The sequence below is a fragment of the Hippopotamus amphibius genome, chromosome 4 (assembly GCF_030028045.1).
Source record: "Hippopotamus amphibius kiboko isolate mHipAmp2 chromosome 4, mHipAmp2.hap2, whole genome shotgun sequence".
In the NCBI taxonomy this organism is placed as follows: Eukaryota; Metazoa; Chordata; class Mammalia; order Artiodactyla; family Hippopotamidae; genus Hippopotamus; species Hippopotamus amphibius.
The window spans coordinates 53,636,573-53,659,335 of NC_080189.1; the positions used below are offsets into that span (position 1 = coordinate 53,636,573).

The 22,763-nt window shown below is 38.6% G+C and overlaps 1 pseudogene; it reads right to left on the bottom strand.

The window, feature by feature from the left end:
• Nucleotides 1–21,605: 21,605 nt before the first annotated feature.
• Nucleotides 21,606–22,291, bottom strand: LOC130852575 (max-interacting protein 1-like; annotated as a pseudogene).
• Nucleotides 22,292–22,763: the final 472 nt, after the last annotated feature.

Sequence of the window (22,763 nt, forward strand, 5' to 3'; positions counted from 1 at the left end):
CTGATTAGGAATCCTTATATGAAGCACTTTAGACAAAACTTCTTAAACGAGGTGTAAATAGAAAAGTAAACAGGAAGGTAAACTATCACTGCAGTAAGGAAATGAAGTGTATGTTACAGTGTTAATAAGAATACAACAGGCTTCTATAACTACACTCAGGAGAGAGATAGGGAGTTATATGTAGTCTTTTTCTTTTTAAATAAATGAAGAGATGAATAGAATGTAGGATAATCAAAATGGCTGGGACACAGCTCTTTAAAATAGGTTTTCAATTTGCACAACTGAAGGAATAACATTATTTTGTCTAAAGGCTCATGAGGAAATACAAGTAATAAAGCAGCAGGCAAAACAAAGTAGAAAACGTGAATGAAACAGAATGGTTTGTGTTTGGGATACTGAAATCAACCAGCTTGATTTAATAAATTATTTTTGGGAAGCCAAACAGAACTTGAAAACAACAGTATTATTTTTAAAATAAACAACTCATTTTATAACCAAAAAGCAAAAGATTTATGTAGCGAATTCTACCTCAGTATTTATTCCTGAATAGATCTAAGTGAAACAAGAGGGAGGGGATGCCAATGCTTTTTATGGGAAAATTTATAATGATAATGATCAATGGTGACACTTTGTCCCTTCTCAACATGACTCATGAGCTCAATCATTGTGACCACATGCTCCTAGGTGGCCTGCAAAATCTAAAATATTTACTACCTAGACCTTTATGGAAAAAGTTTTCTAATGCTTAGACTGACAGCATTTGAATTATCTTCCACTTGGTTGTTCCTTCTGCAAGAGACATGGAGTAAAAACCATTAGCAGAAATGATGGTACGTACTTGACAGCATTGGAGTCTAATACACATTTGTCACGACAGTGAGCAACTTCGTAATAGGAAAATGCCTTTTGAAGGGTTTGTTGCTGAAAAAGTATAAATTCCTCTTGTTTGATAGTTTGATTTCCAAAACTCAGTGAAGAGAAGTAGTATTTTATTCTTCTTTCCCAGTGATCTCAAAATCATTTTCAACCATTAACTAAGCCTCATGGCAAATATTATCCCTATTTTACAAACACAAAAATTAGAAGAGAGAGAACTTAAATTACTTCTTTAGAATCATGTGGTAAAATGATAGAGGAATTGGGAACAAAACTATTTTCGCAAGTTTTTTTATCCCTTGGATTATTCTCCAGCTCCAGCACACAGTTTAAATGCTTTTAGAAATGTTTCAATTTCTTTTTCTTTCTTTTTTTTTTTTTTGCCACTTGGGATAGGGGTAGGAAGAATACTTACTTGGAAATTGTGACTATTTCAGCCATTACAGTCAAACAAACTTACAAAAGAAAACTTGACCAACAGCTCATTCACATTCTTAATCATTCCTAGAATGTAAGTTGGGTGAGGATCAAATAAAACAAAACATACAGTTTCAGAGGAAAGTGAAATTATTTGCAATGGAATAAAGAAGGAATTTAATAAGGCCTAAAATGTGCTAAAACTGCTCTTTCGTTCCTTTCGGAAGTGTCAGTACATTGGTTGAAGCCAAGGAAACATCAAAGTATACTGAGTTGTTAGGCAAGGAGATGTGGTTTCATAATTTTCATTTCATTCTGCAAGAGTAGAATCACCAAATCACTAAGATGAGAGAGAGAAGAGCTTGAAGGATTATGCCTCTTCTTAAGACTGAAGCAATTATCTTTCAACATCTGAAATTCTGCTTCTTTGTCAAAGCTCAGTTTGAAGGCTGAGTCCTCCATGAAGTTTACTTCTGTTTTGGAAGGCTTATCACACCTTCCTCTGTGCTCTCTCAGAATTCTGCGGAACCTCTATCACAGGAGTTCTGAGTGTGGCCCCTGGACAAAGAAACATGAGTATCACCTGGAAACTTGCTAGAAATGCAAATTCTCAGCCTCCTCACAGGCTTTCTGAGTCAGAAACTCAAGGGATGGGCCCCAACAGTCTACTTGTTAATAAGTCCTTCAAGTGCTTCCAATACTCACTAAAATTTGAGAACCGTGGCTTTCACAACTTACATTTCATTTGTGTTCTGTTGTAGCTTGCAATGATTCCTCCAAGAGCTATCCAAGGCTGCAGGTATGTCCATTTATGTATTGTTTTAATCTCAAATTCTTCATATTGCTAAGACCATAGAGTTCACAGTATTTTGCATTCAGTATTAACTCAATGAATGTTTGCTGTTAAATTGATACCACACTTGACTTTGGTGTTTCAGTGTATCACATTAGTTGTATTTGTAAAATATATACTATTGGATAATTTTCCTGGGAAAATAGGATAGTACTTGAGGAAATTATATTGCATATTTTCTCTTGATCAGACGAAACTTTAGAAAACTAATGTAGGTTTTCAAAGTCTGGCGCTCCTTGTACTATCCTCAGAGAAGTTTCCTTAGTGATTCTGCTATGTGCTTCTTTTTTTTTTTTTTTTTTAGCTTTTTATTTGTTTATTTTTACAATAAACCTGCATATATTTAGAGTGTACTATTTGGTATCCCAGTCTCCCAATTCGTTCCCCCCCCCCAACCCTCCCCGCTTTCCCATTTGGTGTCCATATGTTTGTTCCCTACATCTGTGTCTCTATTTCTGCCTTGCAAACCGGTTGATTTGTACCATTTTTCTATAGTCCACATATATGTGTTAATATACAATATTTGTTTTTCTCTTTCTCACTCTGTATGACAGTCTCTAGGTCCATCCATGTCTCTAAAAATGTCCCAGTTTCATTGCTTTTGACAGCTGAGTAATATTCCGTTGTATGTATGTACCACATCTTCTTTATCCATTCATCTGTTGATGGACATTTAGGTTGCTTCCATGTCCTGGCTATTATAAATAGTGCCACGATGAACATTGGAGTGCATGTGTCTTTTTGAATGATGGTGTTCTCTGGGTATAAGCCCAGTAGTGGGATTGCTGGGTCATATGGTAGTTCTATTTTTAATTTTGCAAGGAACCTCCATACTGTTTTCCATAGTGGCTGTATCAATTTACGTTCCCACCAGCAATGCAAGAGCGTTCCTTTTCCTCCACACCCTCTCCAGCATTTACTGTTTGTAGATTTTCTGATGATGCCCATTCTAACCGGTGTGAGGTGATACCTCATTGTAGTTTTGATTTGCATTTCTCTAATAATTAGCGATGTTGAGCAGCTTTTCATGTGCTTCTTGGCCATCCATATGTCTTCTTTGGAGAAATGCCTATTTAGGTCTTCTGCCCATTTTTTGATTGGGTTGTTTGTTTTTTTGATATTGAGCTGGATGAACTGTTTATATATTTTGGAGATTAATCCTTTTGTGTGTTGATTCATTTGCAAATATTTTCTCCCATTCTGAGGGTTGTCTTGCTTATAGTTTCCTTTGCTGTGCAGAAGCTTTGAAGTTTCATTAGGTCCTGCATATTTATTTTTGTTTTTATTTCCATTATTCTAGGGGGTGGATTAAAAAAGATCTTGCTGTTATTTACGTTGAAGAGTGTTCTTCCTATGTTTTTCTCCAGGAGTTTTATAGTGTCTGGCCTTATATTTAGGTATTTTATCCATTTTGAGTTTATTTTTGTGTATGGTGTTAGGAAGTGTTCTAATTTCATTCTTTTACATATAGCTGTCCAGTTTTCCCAGCACCACTTATTGAAGAGGCTGCCTTTTCTCCATTGTATATCCTTGGCTTCTTTGTCATAGATTAGTTGACCATAGTTTATCTCTGGGCTTTCTATCCTGTTCCATTGATCTGTATTTCTGTTTTTGTGCCAATACCATACTGTCTTGGTCACTGCAGTCTTGTAGTATAGCCTGAAGTCAGGAAGCCTGATTCCCCCAACTCTGTCTTTCCTTCTCAAGATTGCTTTGGCTATTCGGGGTCTTTTGCATTTCCATACAAATTGCAAAATGTCTTGTTATAGTTCTGTGAAAAATGCCATTGGTAATTTGATTGGGATTGCATTGAATCTGTAAATTGCTTTTGGTAATATAGTCATTTTCACAATGTTGATTCTTCCAATCCAAGAACATGGTATGTCCCTCCATCTGTTTATGTCTTCTTTGATTTCTTTCATTAGTGTCTTATAGTTTTCTGAGTACAGGTCTTTTACCTCTTTGGTTAGGTTTATTCCTAGGTATTTTATTCTTTTTGTTGCAATGGTGAATGGGATTGTTTCCTTAATTTCTCTTTCTGATCTTTCATTGTTAGTGTATAGAAATGCAAGAGATTTCTGTGTGTTAATTTTGTATCCTGCAACTTTACCAAATTCATTGATTAGCTCGAGTAGTAGTTTTCTGGTGGCATCTTTAGGATTTTCTATATATAGTATCATGTCATCTGCAAACAGTGACAGTTTGACTTCTTCTTTTCCAATTTGGATTCCTTTGATTTCTTTTTCTTCTCTGATGGCTGTGGCAAGGACTTCCAAAACTATGTTGAATAGTAGTGGAGAGAGTGGTCATCCTTTTCTTGTTCCTGATCTTAGAGGGAATGCTTGCAGTTTTTCACCATTGAGAATGATGTTTGCTGTGGGTTTGTCATATATGGCCTTTATGATGTTGAGGTAGGTTCCCTCTCTGCCCACCTTCTGGAGAGTTTTTATCATAAATGGGTGTTGAATTTTGTCAAAAGCTTTTTCTGCATCTGTGGAGATGATCATGTGGTTTTTATCCTTCAGTTTGTTCATATGGTGTATCACATTGATTGATTTGCGTATATTGAAGAATTCTTGCATTCCAGGGATAAACCCCACTTGATCATGGTGGATGATCCTTTTAATATGTTATTGGATTCTGTTGGCTAGTGTTTTGTTGAGGATTTTTGCATCTAAATTCATCAGTGATATTGGTCTGTAATTTTCTTTTTTTGTAGTATCTTTGCCTGGTTTTGGTATCAGGGTGATGGTGGCTTCATAAAATGAGTTTGGGAGTGTTCCTTCCTCTGCAATGCTTTGGAAGAGCTTGAGAAGGATGGGTGTTAGCTCTTCTCTAAATGTTTGATAAAATGCACCTGTGAATCCATCTGTCCCTGCACTTTTGTTTGTTGGGAGATTTTAAATCACAGTTTCAATTTTGTTACTTGTGATTGGTCTGTTCATATTTTCTATGTCTTCCTGATTCAGTCTTGGAAAGTTATACCTTTCTAAGAATCTGTCCATTTCATCCAGGTTGTCCATTTTATTGGCATATAGTTGCTTGTAGTAATCTCTTATGGTGCTCTTTATTTCTGCGGTGTCCGTTGTAACTTCTTCTGTTTCATTTCTGATTTTATTGATTTGAGTCCTCTCCCTCTTTTTCTTGATGAGTCTTGCTAGAGGTTTACTGATTTTATTTATCTTCTCAAAGAACCAGCTTTTAGTTTTATTGATTTTTGCTATTGTTTTCTTTGTCTCTATTTCATTTATTTCTGCTCTGATGTTTATGATTTCTCTCCATCTACTAACTTGGGGTTTTGTTTGCTCTTCTTTGTCTAGTTTCTTGAGGTGTAATGTTAGATTGTTTAATTGGGATTTTTCTTGTTTCTTGAGGTAGGATAGTATCGCTATAAACTTCCCTCTTAGAACTGCCTTTGCTGCATCCCATAGGTTTTGGATCATTGTGTTTTCATTGTCATTTGTCTCTAGGTATTTTTTTGATTTCCTCTTTGATTTCTTCAATGATCTGTTGGTTATTTAGTAGAGTATTGTTTAGCCTCCATGTGTTTGTGTTTTTTACAGTTTTTTTCCTGTAATTGATTTCTAATCTCATAGCATTGTGGTCAGAAAAGATGCTTGATACAATTTCAATTTTCTTGAATTTACCAAGGCTTGATTTATGACCCAAAATGTGATCTATCCTGGAGAATGTCCCATGTGCACTTGAGAAGAATGTGTAATCTGCTGTTTTTGGATGTAATGTCCTATAGATATCTATTAAATCCAGCTGATTTATTGTGTCATTTAAAGCTTGTGTTTCCTTATTAATTTTCTGTCTGGCTGATCTGTCCATTGGTGTAAGTGGGGTGTTAAAGTCCCCCACTATGATTGTGTTACTGTCGATGTCCTCTTTCATAGTTGTTAGCATTTGCCTTGTGTATTGAGGTGCTCCTATATTGGGTGCATATATATTTATAATTGTTATATGTTCTTCTTGGATTGATCCCTCAATCTTTATGTAGTGTCCTTTCTTGTCTCTTGTAACATTTTTAATTTTAAAGTCTATTTTATCTGAATATGAATATCACTACTCCAGCTTTCTTTTGATTTCCATTTGCATGGAATATCTTTTTCCATCCCCTCTCTTTCCGTCTGTATGTGTCCTTAGGTCTGAAGTGGGTCTCTTGGAGACAGCATATATATGGGTCTTGTTTTTCTATCCATTCAGCCAGTCTGTGTCTTTTGGTTGATGCATTTAGTCCATTTACATTCAAGGTGATTATTGATATGTATGTTCCTATTACCATTTTCTTAAGTGTTTTGGGTTTGTTTTTGTAGGTCCTTTTCTTCTCTTATGTTTCCCGCTTAGAGAAGTTCCTTTAGCATTTGTTGTACAGCTGGTTTGGTGGTGCTGAATTCTCTTAGCTGCTGCTTGTCTGTAAAGCTTTTGATTTCTCCCTCGAATCTGAATGAGATCCTTGCTGGGTAGAGTATTCTTGGTTGTAGGTTCTTCCCTTTCATCACTTGAAATATATCATGCCACTCCCTTTTGGCTTGCAGAGTTTCTGCTGAGAAAGCAGCTGTTTACCTTATGTGAGTTCCCTTGTATGTTATTTGTTGTTTTTCCCTTGTTGCTTTTGATAACTTTTCTCTGTCTTTAATTTTTGTCAATTTGACTACTATATGTCTTGGCATGTTTCTCCTTGGGTTTATCCTGCCTGGGACTCTCTGTGCTTCCTGGACTTGGGTAGCTATTTCCTTTCCCATGTGAGGGAAATTTTCAACTATAATCTCTTCCAGTATTTTCTCAGGTCCTTTCTCTCTCTCTTCTCCTTCTGGGACCCCTATAATGTGAATGTTGGTGCATTTAACATTGTCCCAGAGGTCTCTTAGGCTGTCTTCAGTTCTTTTCATTCTTTTTTCTTTATTCTTTTCTGCATCAGTGATTATCACCATTCTGTCTTCCAAGTCACTTATTCGCCCTTCTGCCTCAGTTAATTTGCTATTGGTTCCTTCCAGTGTATTTTTCATTTCAGGTATTGTGTTGCCTATCTCTCTTTGTTCTTTAATTCTTCTAGGTCTTTGGTAAACTTTTCTTGCAACTTTTCGATCTTTGCATCCAGTCTTTTTTCAAAGTCCTGGATCATCTTCACCATCATTATTCTGAATTCTTTTTCCAGAAGAGTGCCTATCTCCTCTTCATTTAGTTGTTTTTCTGGGGTTTTATCTTGTCCCTTCATCTGGTACAAAGTCTTTTGCCTTTTCATTTTCTCTGTCTGTGGCTGTGATTTTCAGTTCCACAAGATGAAATAGTGCTGATACTGCTTGATTCTGCTGTGTGCCCTCTTGTGGAGGAAGCTGTCTAGGAGGCTCATGGGTGCTTCCTGATGGGAGGGACTGATGGTGGGTAGGGTTGGGTGGGTGGAGCTCAGTAAGACTTTAATTTGATTTGGTGGGTGGAGCTCAGTGACACTTTTAATCTGCTTGTCTGCCAATGGGTGGGGCTGTGTTCCCACCCTGGTGGTTGTTTGGCCTGAGGTGGCCCAGCCCTGGAGCTTACAGGCTCTTTGGTGTAGCTAGCTAATGGTGGACTCTGGAAGGGCTCATGCCAATGAGCACTTCTCAGAACCCCTGCTGCCAGTTACCCTGTCTCCTCGGTGAGCCACAGCTGTCCCCCACCTCTGCAGGCAACCCTCCAACACCAACAGGTAGGTCTGGTTCAGTCTCCTGTGGGGTCACTGCTCCATCCCCCTGGGTCCTGGTGAGCACACTTTTATGTGTGCCCTCCAAGAGTGGAGTCTCTGTTTCTCCCAGTCCTGTGGAGGTCCTGCAATCAAATCCTGCTGGCTTTCAAAGTCTGATTCTCTGGGGATTCCTCCTCCCATTGCTGGACCGCCAGGTTAGGAAGCCTGATGTGGGGCTCAGAATCCTCAGGACTTCTGTGGTATAACTGTTCTCCAGCTTGTGAGTCACCCACCCAGCATTTATGGGATTTGATTTTAACGTGATTGCGTCCCTCCTACGGTCTCATTGTGGCTTCTCCTTTGTCTCTGGATGTGGGGTGGTTTTTTTTTGGTGAGTTCCAGTGTCTTTCTGTCGATGGTTGTTCAGCAGTTAGTTGTAATTCTGGTGCTCTTGCAAGAGGGAGTGAGCGCACGTCCTCCTACTCCGCCATCTTGATTCTTCTCTTGCTATGTGCTTCTTATCCTCTTAGTGAAAGTGTAATGATTGAGTGCAAGCTTTGAAATCATATTGATAGGAATTGTGTTCCAGCTCTGCTACTTTGTCTCTGGGCTTATTCAAGTTACTTAACCTTTCTATGCTTGAGTTTCTATCTGAAAAATAGGGTATAATTCTCATTTTGCGAAGTTATGAGGTTCAAAAATACTGTGACATGTCAAGCAATCAATAAGCATTTGCTGTTGTTTAATTATTGGTTTTATTATCAACTTGAAAGAATATACATTTTCTACTGTGAATAATCATAGCATGCTCAACTGATTATTCTAAAAGTACCACATAATTGCTCTACTATGAAAGAACATAATATTTCTACACTAGGGAAAAATATCTGGACAATGGTTTATTCTTTAAATTGTCCAATTGATGAAATTACTTTTTTCTAAAGAACTGAGTTACAAATGCCCTTAAAAAGAGACAACATGCTATTCAAGATAGAATGGTAGACTTGAAATAAAAAGGCCTCGGTTAAGGTCCTAGTTCACATTTTTTAAAAAATTTATTTATTTATTTATTGGCCTGCTGGGTCTTTGTTGCTGTGCACAGGCTTTCTCTAGTTGCGGTGAGTGGCGGCTACTCTTCATTGCGGTGCGCAGGCTTCTCATTGCGGTGGCTTCTCTTGTTGTGGAGCACGGGCTCTAGGTACATGAGCTTCAGTAGTTGTGGCATACAGACTAAATAGTTGTGGCTCAAGGGCTGTAGAGCGCAGTCTCAGTAGTTGTGGCGCACAGGCTTAGTTGCTCCGTGGCATGTGGGATCCTCCTGGACCAGGGATTGAACATGTGTCCCCTGCATTGGCAGGCAGATGTGTCCACTGCACCACCAGGGAAGTCCCCACTTCTGTTTATGGTTAGGATTTGAGTTTAGGTGACAAATCAAGGTGCAAGTTACTAAGCAGTCTGAATTTCAGTTTTCCACCTCTGTAAAATAAAAGCAATAATAATTTGCAAATTAGTTAATTTTATAGAGTTGCTGAAAGAAATAACAAAATCATAAACATAAAAGTTCTTTTTAAAATGTAAAGTAGTACATAAATACACGGTGCAGAAACACCTTGCTGTTGCTATTATTATAATTGCTATAAAATCGAGTTTCTCCTCTACTCATTATTTGCTAGTCTCTTGTGTTATATGGACATGGTTTGTTATTGGAGTGCCAAATAAGAGCAAATTGAGTAATATTCTTTTTTAAATTTGTTTTTAAGATTTAATTATTTTATATCAGAGTACAATTGATTTACAGTGTTGTGTTAGTTTCAGGTGTACAACAAAGAGATTCAGTTATATATATATATATATATGTATATCTATTCTTTTTCAGATTCTTTTCCCATATAGGTTTTTATAGAATACTGAGCAGAGTTCCCTGTGCTATACAGTTGGTCCTTGTTGATTATCTATTTTATATGTAGTAGTGTGTACATGTTCATCCCAAACTCCTGATGTATCCCTCCCCCACACACGTTCTTGTTGATGTAGTCATATCCCCTAAGAAGGGGGTTCAGAACTTTGAAACATTTCACATGGGCTAATAAAATGCTATTGGACACAAATGACTTCTGCTCTGACATCTGACCGTGCTTGGATTTAAATTGGTGTCCGTGAGGCGTGTGGCATTGCACTGTATCATGCAGGGCTATCAGATTCTCTGCCTTTGAAGAGAAAACGTATTTCTGGCTTACTGTCACTACAGTGCTAGTTCATCAGTTCCCTGGTGCTTCTCTTTATGACTCCAGGCTGTGCAGAGGTTCTGCAGTAAAACTACATTCTCACAGGGCTTTTGATTTTATTTGAAGTTTTCATGCTATGCTTGAGTTTTCCATTTCTTAATATTTATGAATGGCACCACAAACTTGATGGCAATTTTAGAATCAGCCAAGAAATCCCCCAGGATTTTTCTAAAAGAACAACCAGCACCGACCCCTTTCCTTTGCTTACTCTGGAGGTTAAATCAACAGAACCGTAAGATACATGCCTAAAGTTTGGAACTTCTCTTGCTATTTCGACTGAGGGTTAGAGACAGATCCTACCATAGCCACTGCATACTTAATGTGATATATACATCAAGGGAGGGTTCTCTGGAAAGGTAGACAGAAGGACAAGCTTGCCTCCCTAGTGTGTGAGACCTTGATAAGGAGTGATCTCAGCCACTGAGAAGCCAGCTCAGGCTTGAAGTAAATTCCAAAACCCAACTGGGATGGAGTGTCCTGACCTGGATACCAAGGAATGAAGAGGACATAGGCTGTGCCCCAGGGATAATACAGTAAGTGAAATACTGGAAATCATGAGAAGACAAATGAAAGTAGTATTAATATACCCCTGTAGTTCCTTATGTTTCTTCTGTATGCTTTTCTGTATCTTCCAAATTTATGGAAGATACAGAAAATACATGTTTACCACATATTTATGTGGTAAACATGTATTATTTTTGTCAACAGGACAAATGTGCTGTGAGACATCTGAGGAAATAGTGTAACTTTTACAAGATTCTTTCCTTCTCCATCCTTGTATTTCCAGAGGCTAGTATAGTACCTACAATGTTGTAGGCACTCAATAAATATTTGCTGAATGGAAGAATTAATTCATCTTAAAGAAACATTGCAGAGAAGTATGTCTCATATGACCATGAATATATTAAAAAGAAAAATATAACTAAATGGATAACATTACAATATGTATGAAGTCGTTGGATGGTTTTGGTCACATGAGTGATATAACCTGAATTCTGTTTTACCAAGAGATCACTTTGGATACTGTGCAGAAGTGACCTTGGGGAGAAAAGCAGAAAAGCAGAAACATTTGACCAGTTAGAAAGCTTGAACTTAAGTGTTTGGTAAGGAATGGCTGCTGTTAACCATATTTCTGCATAACAGTACAATTCTTGTTAGCAGATTTGGCATAGGCTATGGGGGAACAGAGTGGTCAAAAAAATGACTCTGGGTTTTTTGAAGTGAGTTGAAGGAACAATGATGTGCCATTTTCTGAGAAGGAGAATAGTTGTGGGGAGGATGTCTGGGGGGAAGGGAGAGTATGTAATTCTCTTTTGGTCATAATACCTGTGATTTTCCTGTTATATATAAAAGATGCTCAGTTAATACAAATCTTTTTATACAAATCTATATAGTTCAGGAGAGAAATCAGAGCTGAAGATATAATTTGTGTGTTGTATGGTCATTGAATATCTATATGTTTAAATCAACATCTGTACACTTAAACCATGGGGCTGGGTGATTCTGCAGATTATATATATATATTTATAAAATATAAGTATGGGGGAGAGAGGGAGAGAAGGAAAGAAGGAGAGAGGGAGACAGAAGGAGGGAAAGAGGAAGGGGAGGGGAGAGGTGGGAAAGACAGGGAGAATGATGCAGGTGGGTGAGAGGTTAAATGCAGGAGCAATGTCCTTAAAGAGCAAAGAAGAATAGAATAGGATCCAGGGGATGAGAAGAATGTTTGGATTTATAGAAGACTAGAGACAGTACCTTTCATTAGCATGGGAAAGAGAGTATTTACATACACATGTAGGGATGCCAATAGGCTGATTAGGTGATGAGAAGATTGTCCCACTGAAAGGGAGTGAGGGGGGTATATCTGCAGTTTGAATGAAGAGAAGGTCTGAAATAACATCTTAGTATGTGCGAGCACCAGATGACTATGACTAGACCTGTGCTGAGGGTCTACTTGAGATTTGTGCTTAAAAATTATTAGGTGAAATCAGTCAGCAAGGTTGAGTGCTTTTCCTTAACAATTCTCTGATGCAAGGTGCAGGTGTGGATTAGGCAGACAGTTGGATTTAACCAGGGCATACTTTGTGTAAAGTGGGCATGACAGAGGACAAGAGAATGCAGAGGATATAAAGAAGAGTGATTTACAATTATAGTGAACACCCAGTTTATTGTATAATGTGAAAATTTCTCATGTTGGTCAATATTCTTATAAGAATATATCCAAATCAATTTATAATATATCCAAAGCATCACATCAATGCATAATCATTCTTTGATGTCTATCAAATATGTCTCCTTTTTTCAGTAGAACTCTGGCACCTGCAAACGTAAAGTATGCTATGAAAAAATGAAGATTGCTTTTTCCTGTGCTTATTTCAATAAAAGTTAATGAACTCTATTGCAAGTACCAGGAACCATTTCTGCACAATCAGTTTGACAGATGATTTTCAAAATTGCTTTGTTCTTGTGTCAAAAGGTACCACATTTTCTCTCCTTCCATCCAGAATTTGGCCCTGCAAAAAATCTAGAAGGCATGTACTGAAAGGGAACACATGGAGAAAAATGCTGTTCCTGTCTTGGGAGGGAAGCCTGGCCCTGCAACCCCCCCCCCCCCCATGGGACCCAACTGAGTTCCCTTTGGGTTTGGGCCAGTGCTGGCTCTGCCTCTCAGCTTTCCCTCTTCAGCTGCCTTGAATGCTCTGGTGTGGCTGCCGCAGGAAAGCACATTTTACTAGAGAAAATCAAATCCTTAACAATAGACAAGAAGATTCACAGCCCTGGCAATTGATGATAGGTTATAACGTGTGGCTGACTTCATAACATGGCTGTAGTCAGACAAAATGTGCCGACTGAAATGTAATAAACCAACTACAAAAGTAGATTTCAAACACCATAATGTAAGGAGAAACAGGAAGCCTTGAAAGGGGAAGTGGCCGGGCTGTTAGAAAGCTGCGTATTTGGGCTTTCATTAGACATGGCTGTGGTTGGAGATGTGCTCCAAGTTAGTGGTACCAACTGTTTAAGGGCTGTTCAAGTTGACTCAGTTTTATTTAAGGGCCTTTTTTCCCCTTCTTGTAGCAGTATACCACTGTAAATAAGGATTCTAACATTTCAGAAGTGCCACTTTCACTTTATAGCCGAACTTGAAATACTCTTAGTGTCTGTCTGAAGCTTTGGGAGCTGTGCTCTTTTAGGCCACTAAGCAAACATTTTATTAATTAGCATTGTTGAAAGAGAGTGAAAGAGCCATAAATATGTGTTGACCGAAAGGAGGTCGGGCTGTAGGGTTTTGGTTCCCTCTAAAGTGACCAGGGATGTGGACAGTTTCCACTTTTGTGTGACAGTTGTTCTGGACAGCAGAGTTGGTCCCGTTGGGGCAAGTCAGTGTTCTGTTTGCCTGATGCCACAGCATGGTGTTTCATGGCCTGAAGGTGGGAGGAAAACCCTTCTGCATAAAGAAGGCAATAAACAAGCCGAGGAACTAGGGAGCTCTCCTTAATCTCCCTCTGGCAGCCCAAGTAAAGTGAATTGTAAAAGCCAGACTCGGAGCCACACTGTTTTGAATGTAAAGACAAGGCCCAAATGTTCTTAATTTACTCCTAGGGAGCACTCAATCCAGCTGACTGTAACATAAGGAATTTAATAAAGTAAAAGCAAGTTATCTAGTCAAACCTCCTGCTGCTTTTTTATAATATCAAAATGAAAATAGGCTTAATTTGGTGTTATTGTAATCGAATTCATTACGATATCCAAACATGTTTTATGCTTCCCCCCCTTGGATATTATATTGCCGCTGACTGTATGGATGGGAAGGAGGTAAAATTCTTCACTTGTTGAATGCAGATTAGCTAATTCTCGACACTGTGGTATTGTTCACCAAACTTCACAGACGGCACTTTATAAAATGGTCATTTCAAATGGAAATATGATGGTGAAACTGAGTTCTTTCATTTTATTTAATAAAGAGTGTACTAGATAATTTTGTATACAAGCTTGTTATTAATCCAACATAAGGAGTTGTTTTCCCGTGAACTCATTGTAAGTGTGAAAGATTGTTTGTAATTATCAAGCAATGGCTATGCGCCCTGGTCTGCTTGGAGCTGTGTGCGCTTCCTCAGATGATGGCAGTGGGCTCTCTGCCCATAAGCCTTGTCAACAAGACAAAGGAAGCACAACAGAAACTGAGCCTTAAGGAATACAGAGGACAGCAGAAGTGTCAGTCATGAGAGTTGAGAGTGAATTCAAGCTATTCTTTTGCTATATTCGTGTTATATTACCTCTTAAATAGAGAATTTGAGTTTTCCATCTTCCTACATGGTGGAGATTTCTTATATCTCTCATTTGCCTTTTTGAAGATTGTGATCAGCTGGGCTTCATTAAGACTAGGTGAAGAAAGATTATTAATTCAGGATAATCAGCCTGGCTCATCAGAACATGCTAAAGATAACAGCTGATGCTTGTAGAAAACTTGAGTTTACTATATAGAAATGGCAAGTGAGATGTATATACTGTATTTTAAAGTTCCCAAATGATGATAGAGTAGGCTGTTGGCTAAAAATGTTAAGCATGAAAAGGGTGATGATATATCGCCAGATAGCAAATTGCTTGTAATACATAATAGAAACCATCAGTCAGTACAGGGAAGACTTCGATGACTAAGAAAATAGGTGGGATATACTTACAGACAAATGGGCAAGCACACCATCTGTCTACAGAATGATGGTGATGGCCTTGATTCCTGATTGTTACTTTATGTATCAGGTAATGACCAACTGAGGGAAGAGCAACTCCAAACTGGAACAGAGACACAGACCACAGCCAGTTCGGAATTCTGTGAGGAGGGTTCTTAACATCTCTGGTCCCTATCCAGGTGCCCTGGGTTGACGGTTGTTTGGACTTGCCATATTGTGTTTCTGTGTTGTGGGTTAGGACAGGACATTGCTCCTTTGAGTCAATAATGAGAATAAAAAGATGATATGCCATCTTCCTCTCCTTCCTCACAGACCTCGATTTGTGCTAGGGGTTGTTATTCTCCCAGTCAGCAGAGTGTGGTGCCCTCCTTCTAGAGGAGCCTGACTTTGCCTTTGTCCTTGATTCTAAAGTAGTCTTAGGATAAAAGTATTAGTTATTTACCCTAGATAGGACTATGGAAATTCCAACCCAACGCAGTATTTTAGGATTTATATTCATGGAGAAAGAAGTGACCACAGAGTAGAGCTGATGAGAATAGAATACTGTCTCTCAGTCAAGATAAAGCATGTTCTCCAGTCCATTCTCTGTATCTGCGTCCTCGCTCTTATCACTGAGTTCGGAGGGGGCGGGGGGTGAAGGGGAAACTGAGACGCAGTGAGAGAGTAGCATAGACATATATATACTACCAACTGTAAAATAGATATTCAGTGGGAAGTTGTTGTATAACAAAGGGAGTCCAACTCGAGGATGGAATATGCCTTAGAGGACTGGGGCGGGGAGGGTGGGGGGGACTCGAGGTGGGGGGGAGTCAAGGAAGGGAGGGAATACGGGGATATGTGTATAAAAACAGATGATTGAACTTGGTGTACCCCAAAAAAATAATTAAAAAAAATTTATTTTGAAAAAAAAAAAAAGATAAAGCATGGCCAAGTTATCAGTAACCCATAGAGTATTTGAATATGAACAGGAATAATATCTCCTTCTAATTCACCCTCAGAGCACTGCTATCCAACTGCAAGCCCTAAGCCTACTGATGGAAGGGATTGCTAGCAGAGTAGCCTCAAAAGCTAGATGGGAAAATGTTCTCAATAGTTAATAATAATAATAATTTCTATCTCAATGGAACTCTAAACTTTAAAGTAAGCTCCCACATATGCTATTTTATTTGATCATCAATACAATCCCTGAACTGTGAAATAAATACAAACAGTAGGAAAAGTGCACCCACTATTCCCTGTTACCTAAAACTCATGATTTGTATGAGACAATATCAGTCCATATTATACTGGACATCAATAACTCATTCATTGCTTTTCTAAATCAATACCAGTATCAATGGCACTGTATTTTATTAGATTAGGAAGGCCACATACATACATACTCTTCTAGAAATCAAAGACTAAAGATAGAAACTAAATCACACAGGACCCCAAAGCAATTAGAAAGTGAGCTGAAATTAGAATTCAAAATTTTTACTCTAATTCTAATGTTGATAAGGAAGATGGTCTCTGCTAATTATTTAATATAGGGGAAGTCTGAACTATATATATATACATGTATATTTGTGGTGTACACTGGCTGCATCCTTCTCAATTCAATATTTAACTACACATCAGCATATGATACTTAATTTAAAATTATCATTGACTTCCCAGTCAGCATGTGGCATTCTTCTTTTCTGACTTTAAATCGCTTCATTCTGAAAGTATGAAAAAAGACCAGAGGCAGCAGTAGGACTTAACTGGACACATTTTCAAGTCAATGATGCATTTGATTTCAACATTTTTGTCTTGTAGTCACAAGTCTGTACTAGCACTTTAAATGTAAGGATATTAGATGAATGGCATGGAAAAGATAAATTGTCCTCAGGTGCCCTTGCTGGCATTACAAAGGAGTTATTTTAGAAGGAACTTTTTATATCAAAGCCTTTTCAAAGAGCTAGTTGAAGGAAGCATTTGGTATTTACAAAAACTAGTATTTCTAAAACTGCAAAGCCCACATTCTATTAAAAAGAATTCTCACTTCTAAAAAATTTAAAGAACCCTTAGAATGCTAAAAGCAAAGCTCTTTTAAATAAATGAAATGGACCAGCAGTGGAGAAAAAGCTGCAGCATGATCCAGGGGAAAGCAGTGGTCACAAGCTCTGGCTCTCTCACTCTCTAGGTGTGTGACCTTGAGAAGGAAATAACGCTTCAACCGCAGTTTCCTCATCTGAGATCAAATGAGGTTGGACTGTATAATGTGTAAACACCATTTCAGTTTTAATAACCGATATTTTATAGTATTGCATATTTGGGTTTGACTCTCTCACCAGCCTCACCAAATAAGGTTGTTTAGCATTTCTACCCAGATTTCACTGAGCACCTTTTTTCTACTTCTCCTCAACAGACCTCCGCCTTTTGAAAAGTTCACCCATGTATTTCTGAAGGTTTCTGGGGGTGTCTTACATATGCTTGTGAATAAATCTCAGTTCTCCCAGTGGCCAGAGCTCCTCTCCTAGCCTCTGTCAGGGACACTGAGCTCCACCACATTTACTAACGCTTTGCTGTTGCTCTGCTGGCCAGTCGCCACCTATCTAGACACTGTCTCTTGGAACTCACGAGCCATAGACCTTTGAGATGCAAACACTGTGCTATATTTCCCTCAGTCTCACTACATCAGAACCAGTTTTGAAATGCCTTTTCCTCCTAAGGCTTCAGCTCCAGTCATGGGACTGAACTGTGGATAAAGCCTGGAAAGCCTTTATTTTCCTTAGTCACAGAACCCACACAGAAATCTCCTGTTTACCAATCCCTCTTCCTCTTAAGCAAAACATCAGTGTCTAGATTCCCGAGAGGCTGTGGACCCCACAGAAGCCATCTCAATTTTGACCAAGTCAAGGCTTCTCTTTTACTGTACATTCACAAATATTTGTTGTTGGAAATTAATATTTTAGAACAGGGCATAACACCTCCTGCCACAATTAACTGCAGTCTTCTTAATAAAAGGGAGGGGCAGTTAGCAGAAGGACACGTGTCTTCAGCTTAGAAGTGTCTTGTTCTTGGAGCACAATGATTTTCATATTAGAAGGTCTTTCACCTACTCGTAATATTACTCTTAGGACACTGAATTTCCTATTGTCTGAGTAATATGGGTGGCCACCATCAAGCAGTTGTTCATAAACATGACTTAAACTTTAAAAAGAGGAAATAATACTAATATTGATATTGATTTAGAAATGCAATGAATGAGTTATTAATGCCCAATAAAATGTGGACTGATATTGTCTTATACATATTATGAGCTGTTTTAGGTAAGCAGGGGATAGTGGGTATGCTTGTCCTACCATTTATATTTATTTCACAGTTCAGAGGTTGTGCTGACAAATAAAATAGCGTATGTGGGAGTTTACTTTAAATTTTAGAGTTCCATTGAGATATAAGGAATTATTATTATTTTTATTATTAACCACTGAGAAACTGTTCCCAGCTTGCTTGTGAGGCTACTCTGCTAGGAATCCCTTCCATCAGTATGGCTTAGTGGAAAGAGTTTGGGATTTGCAGTCAGACATGTGGGATCAGATCTTGACTACACCACTCACTGTATGGCAGAGCAAGTTATTTACAGTCTGAACCAATTTTCTCATCTATTAAATGGAAATAATAATGTGTAATTTGTAGAGCTTCTTTGCAGATTAAATGAGCCAATACATGTAAAGTACTTGATACAGTAAGCCTTAACATATGTCTATCTGAAGGGGCTCTTTTCCCTCATGATTGGTTTCTTCCAGATTGTCACAACCTCCTAGGATACAGGAAGGGCAAAATGTTACTGTGTGACATTTAATGTGAAAGTAAATTTACCTCTCTGTTCTTTAGTTAGCTTAGTGGAAAAATATGGAGGTTGGCTGCAAATGCTTTCTAAAGTCCCCTGAAGCTCTAAAATTAGTGATTCCATAATTTGTAAATGTTTACTTCATTAATTAAATAATATTACCTTTTTTCTTTGATAGCTGTCAAATTCACTTTAAAAACTATTATCACACTTCATTTATTTTCTAATAAATTTCTGACAGCATGAATTAGACATTCAAAGATCCCACAGAGTTTTGTTAAATTAAGCCTACATAATGCTAAGTGGGGTCTGAAGAAATAAAATCTTGTATTATGGTTATCACACATATTATTTAATGAGGGATCATATGGAGTTTCCAGATGCTACTTATTTTTAGTGGGAGGTGATAATTAGCTTTATTCCAGCTATTGGGCAATGCACTGTATGTTGTTTCCTCCCTTATTTTCATTGCTCTATGTATGCAAAAAAAAATCACCTGACTAAAATCAATAATTTTCTTTTTTGTTGAATATAGTTGGTGTACATGTTATATTAGTTTCATGTGTATAACAGTGATGCAACATTTAAATATATTAAAAAATGATCGCCATAAGTGTAGTAACCATCTGTCCCCAAAGTTTAGTGACCATATTTCTTTTTTTATTCACAGTTTTTATTTCTTGCAGTTAACTTTTTATATCTTCAAAGTCAATTTGTCTTTTTAAAAAATTAATACTTCTTATTCATCATACAATCCATCCCACTCCCCCAAGGAAAACCAGTTCAGGGAAGGAGTAATTTAGGGGGCAATTGAAATAGGTGCTATAGACTCGTGACAGAGGCTTCCCAGCCCAGCATCCTGTACATATACAACAAAATGGCAGCACCTCAAGTTCACCTAAATGAAGTCCCAAACTCCAGCCCTCAGCAAGTGATGCAAGTGAATGCCATGGGAATAAGAAAACGGAAGCTTGGTCACTGGCTTCCATTTACTTTCCATGGTAGTTAGCAGAGTCTTCAAACTGTCTCCCTTGGGAAAGTCAAAAGTAAGCAAATATATAAAGCAACATTTTGAGCTGGTCAGGAGTAATTATAAATGAAGCCAGAAATAATTTACCTGGGCCACAGAAATGAATTTCTTTTATCATGTTTTTCATTAAGTTCCCAACACCTGAAGTAGCAAGTTCTAATAATGGACTTCTAAAGGCGTGCAGTTTTTCACACATCCACTTCAAGGAATTTCTTCCAATCAAATGTACCACAGTCAAGGACAGAATATTTTTGGAGGCATAGGAAGAGCACAAGAACAAGTAAGTATATGATGAGGTCTTGTGTATGACCAGGATGGTTCACTTCATATATAGAAGCAGTGAGAGCTGTTAAAAGTGCTCCTTACAAAGCATAGTCTAACATTACACACACAACTCAACTGCACTGCTAAATATGGCTGTCTTTATTCTCTTTTTCCTTGCCCAGCCCTATCTATACAAAATAGAACTACAGGACTGAAATTAACCCATTAAAATCAGCAATAAGTTATGAAAATCATAAAGCTTTTTTTCTTTTTTAAGTAATTAAGGATAGTTAAATTATTAAAAGTATACAAAGTCCAAAGAGCCAGGGTAAAGTCTCCAAGGCTTCTCAGGGTAAGGGAGAGGGCCAGGGGAGAACCTGGGAGTTTGAAAGACAAAGGAAACACATGACATCAAAGTGCAAGCTAGAAATTTCACTTAACATTTCTGAAAATATTGACAAGAGCAACAATAGCACCTGCATGATGGGATTGTGAGGAAGGAGAGAGACTGCCTGTAGGAAAACAGGAGCAAATCTTCACATTTAAATGAAACAAGTGCCAAACTTAACTACATTAACTATGATAGTGTGTCTACTATAGATATCAGTTGGTTAAAAGATGGTAAAAGGTAATGATTCTAAAAGAAAACAAAAACAGCATTGACCTTTTTTTCTACTTAGCCCAGACCTCATTCAGTTTGTGCACTATAAAGAGTGAGGTGTGAGGTATTTTATCATTATCAAATGCTGCATCAAAATAGATGATTTTTTCCCATGTGTTTTGCACTATGAAAGACATCTATGTTTTTTATGGACACCCTTTTAAAAGATGTCATTTTGGTTTTCAACACATACAAACAGTTATCAAAATTTGAAATAAAAATGCTGCCGTGGCTCAGACATTAGCCTGCTAAACTGCATGCACAGCTCTTTTGGCCCATGCAGACACAGAGGCATGTGGAGCTTTTTCCTTCTGGCCCCTCAATCTGAACTCAGGCGCTGTATGCTGCCCAATGACCTAAGGGCGGCTGACTGTAGAGCTGGCTGTTGGGTGCCCTAGTGCTAACAATGCAGGGTAAGGTTAGCTTGCTTAGCATGGAATCCAGCAGAAAGTGGAGCTGCCTGATGATCCTTTTCAGATGGCTTCATGGGAATCTCTCCTTTTGCAGAGCATGAAATGAGCTTTTTTAAAGAACTGATCACCCACAGGCTTCATAATAAGCTGTCCCAGGCTGAGTTGTAAAAGCTCTTTAGCTATCCAAGATTAATGCCTGATTTTCTTGTCTTGTCATTAGTATAGGTTTGATTTTTGTTTGTTTTAGGACCAAAAAGCTCAGGAAGGGTTCATAACCCCATCCTTACATGTGTCTGCTCAATCAATGTAGCACACTAGAAAAGAAAAAGAGGATGGAATCTCCAATGTTCTCTTTCAAATCAACTAAATCAAATCAAGAAAATTTCACACACATTTTCTGCTGCCATTAGAGACTGTGACTTTCAAATATGAATATGACTAATATTTGTTCTGTTGGGGAGGCTGTGTCCCACTTTTTGCTAAGTATTTGCTTAAATAGAGTCTCTTGACCCTTTTGTTCAAGTATAGTTTTGTTTAGCTTTCAAGAGGAGACTGAATCATGAACCCAATTTAAGAGACTGTTTGGACTGAATTGGCCCAGTGAATATTTTGCCCTGCCCTGTTATGTCATGCTGGGTTCTAGGAAGTGAACGAAAGTTTGACACTGGCACTGGAGTAACCCTCGTCACTCCCAATACTCTGCAGGCTGCTGTGATCATCATTGTCACTGATGCTGGTGGTACTGATATTGTCCACTTCTCCACGGGAGAACTCTATGCTTTCAACATCCACTTCAATCTCCTCTAGCTCTGAATCAGAAAGATCTGAAGAAACAGTAGATCCAATGCTGTCCATTCGTATTCGTTCCATCTCTTGAGGACCCTGCAGCTGTTGCAGTCGCCGCTTTAAAAATCTCTTTTCTCGTTCCAAATTCTCTAGCTGATGCTGGCTCTTCCTTTCAGCTTCTTCAAATTTCTTCATGTGTGCTTTGGCTTTGTTGAGCAAACCAAGTGTTGTGTGGCTGGTGCAATCTGGTCCTAGTGGAACAGAACTTTTAAGCGTGCGGAACACAGGTGAAGATGAGAGCGTCGGTTCTTTTCTAGCTCATTGCATGTAGACCTGTAGGCTGCTCTGGTGCTGCTGCTCCCGCTGCTGTGTTTCTGTGCCCAGCTCAGCCTCCGTGGGGGCTTTGAATGCTGCAGCCGGGGGCTGGGCATGGAGGGGAATGTTGAGGCGTAGCCATGTTCACATCCTCGGTCCGGGCGCTCCCAAAACCCCGCCGCCCCCAGTAGGCGCTGCACGGTGATCATCCGCACCTGCTCCATGGGCACCATGGGCGGCGACCGGGGCCTCTCCGCGCTCCCTTCCCGGGCCGACAGGAGGCGCCACAGGCGGCTACGGTCCTGGCCAGCCCGGACGTGTGCTGCGGGCAGGCGGGCCAGCGCCGCTGCGGCTCGGTGCCTGACCATATTTCTAACGGTGTATGTTACATCCTTGTGACTTATTTATTTTATAACTGGAAGTTTATATCTCTTAATCCCCTTTACCTACTTTGCCTAATTCCCTAGCCCCCTGGGAAATTCTTTGCTGTATCTGTATGTTTTCTAGATTACACATATAAGTGAAATTGTAGGGTATTTGTCTTTGTCTGACATTTCACTTAGCGTGATACCCTCTAAATCCATCAATGTTGTCACAAATGACAAAATTTCATGTTTTCTGGCTGATTAATATTCCATTGTATGTATACCTGTATCTATATCTAATATCTATATCTATACACACCAATTCTGTATT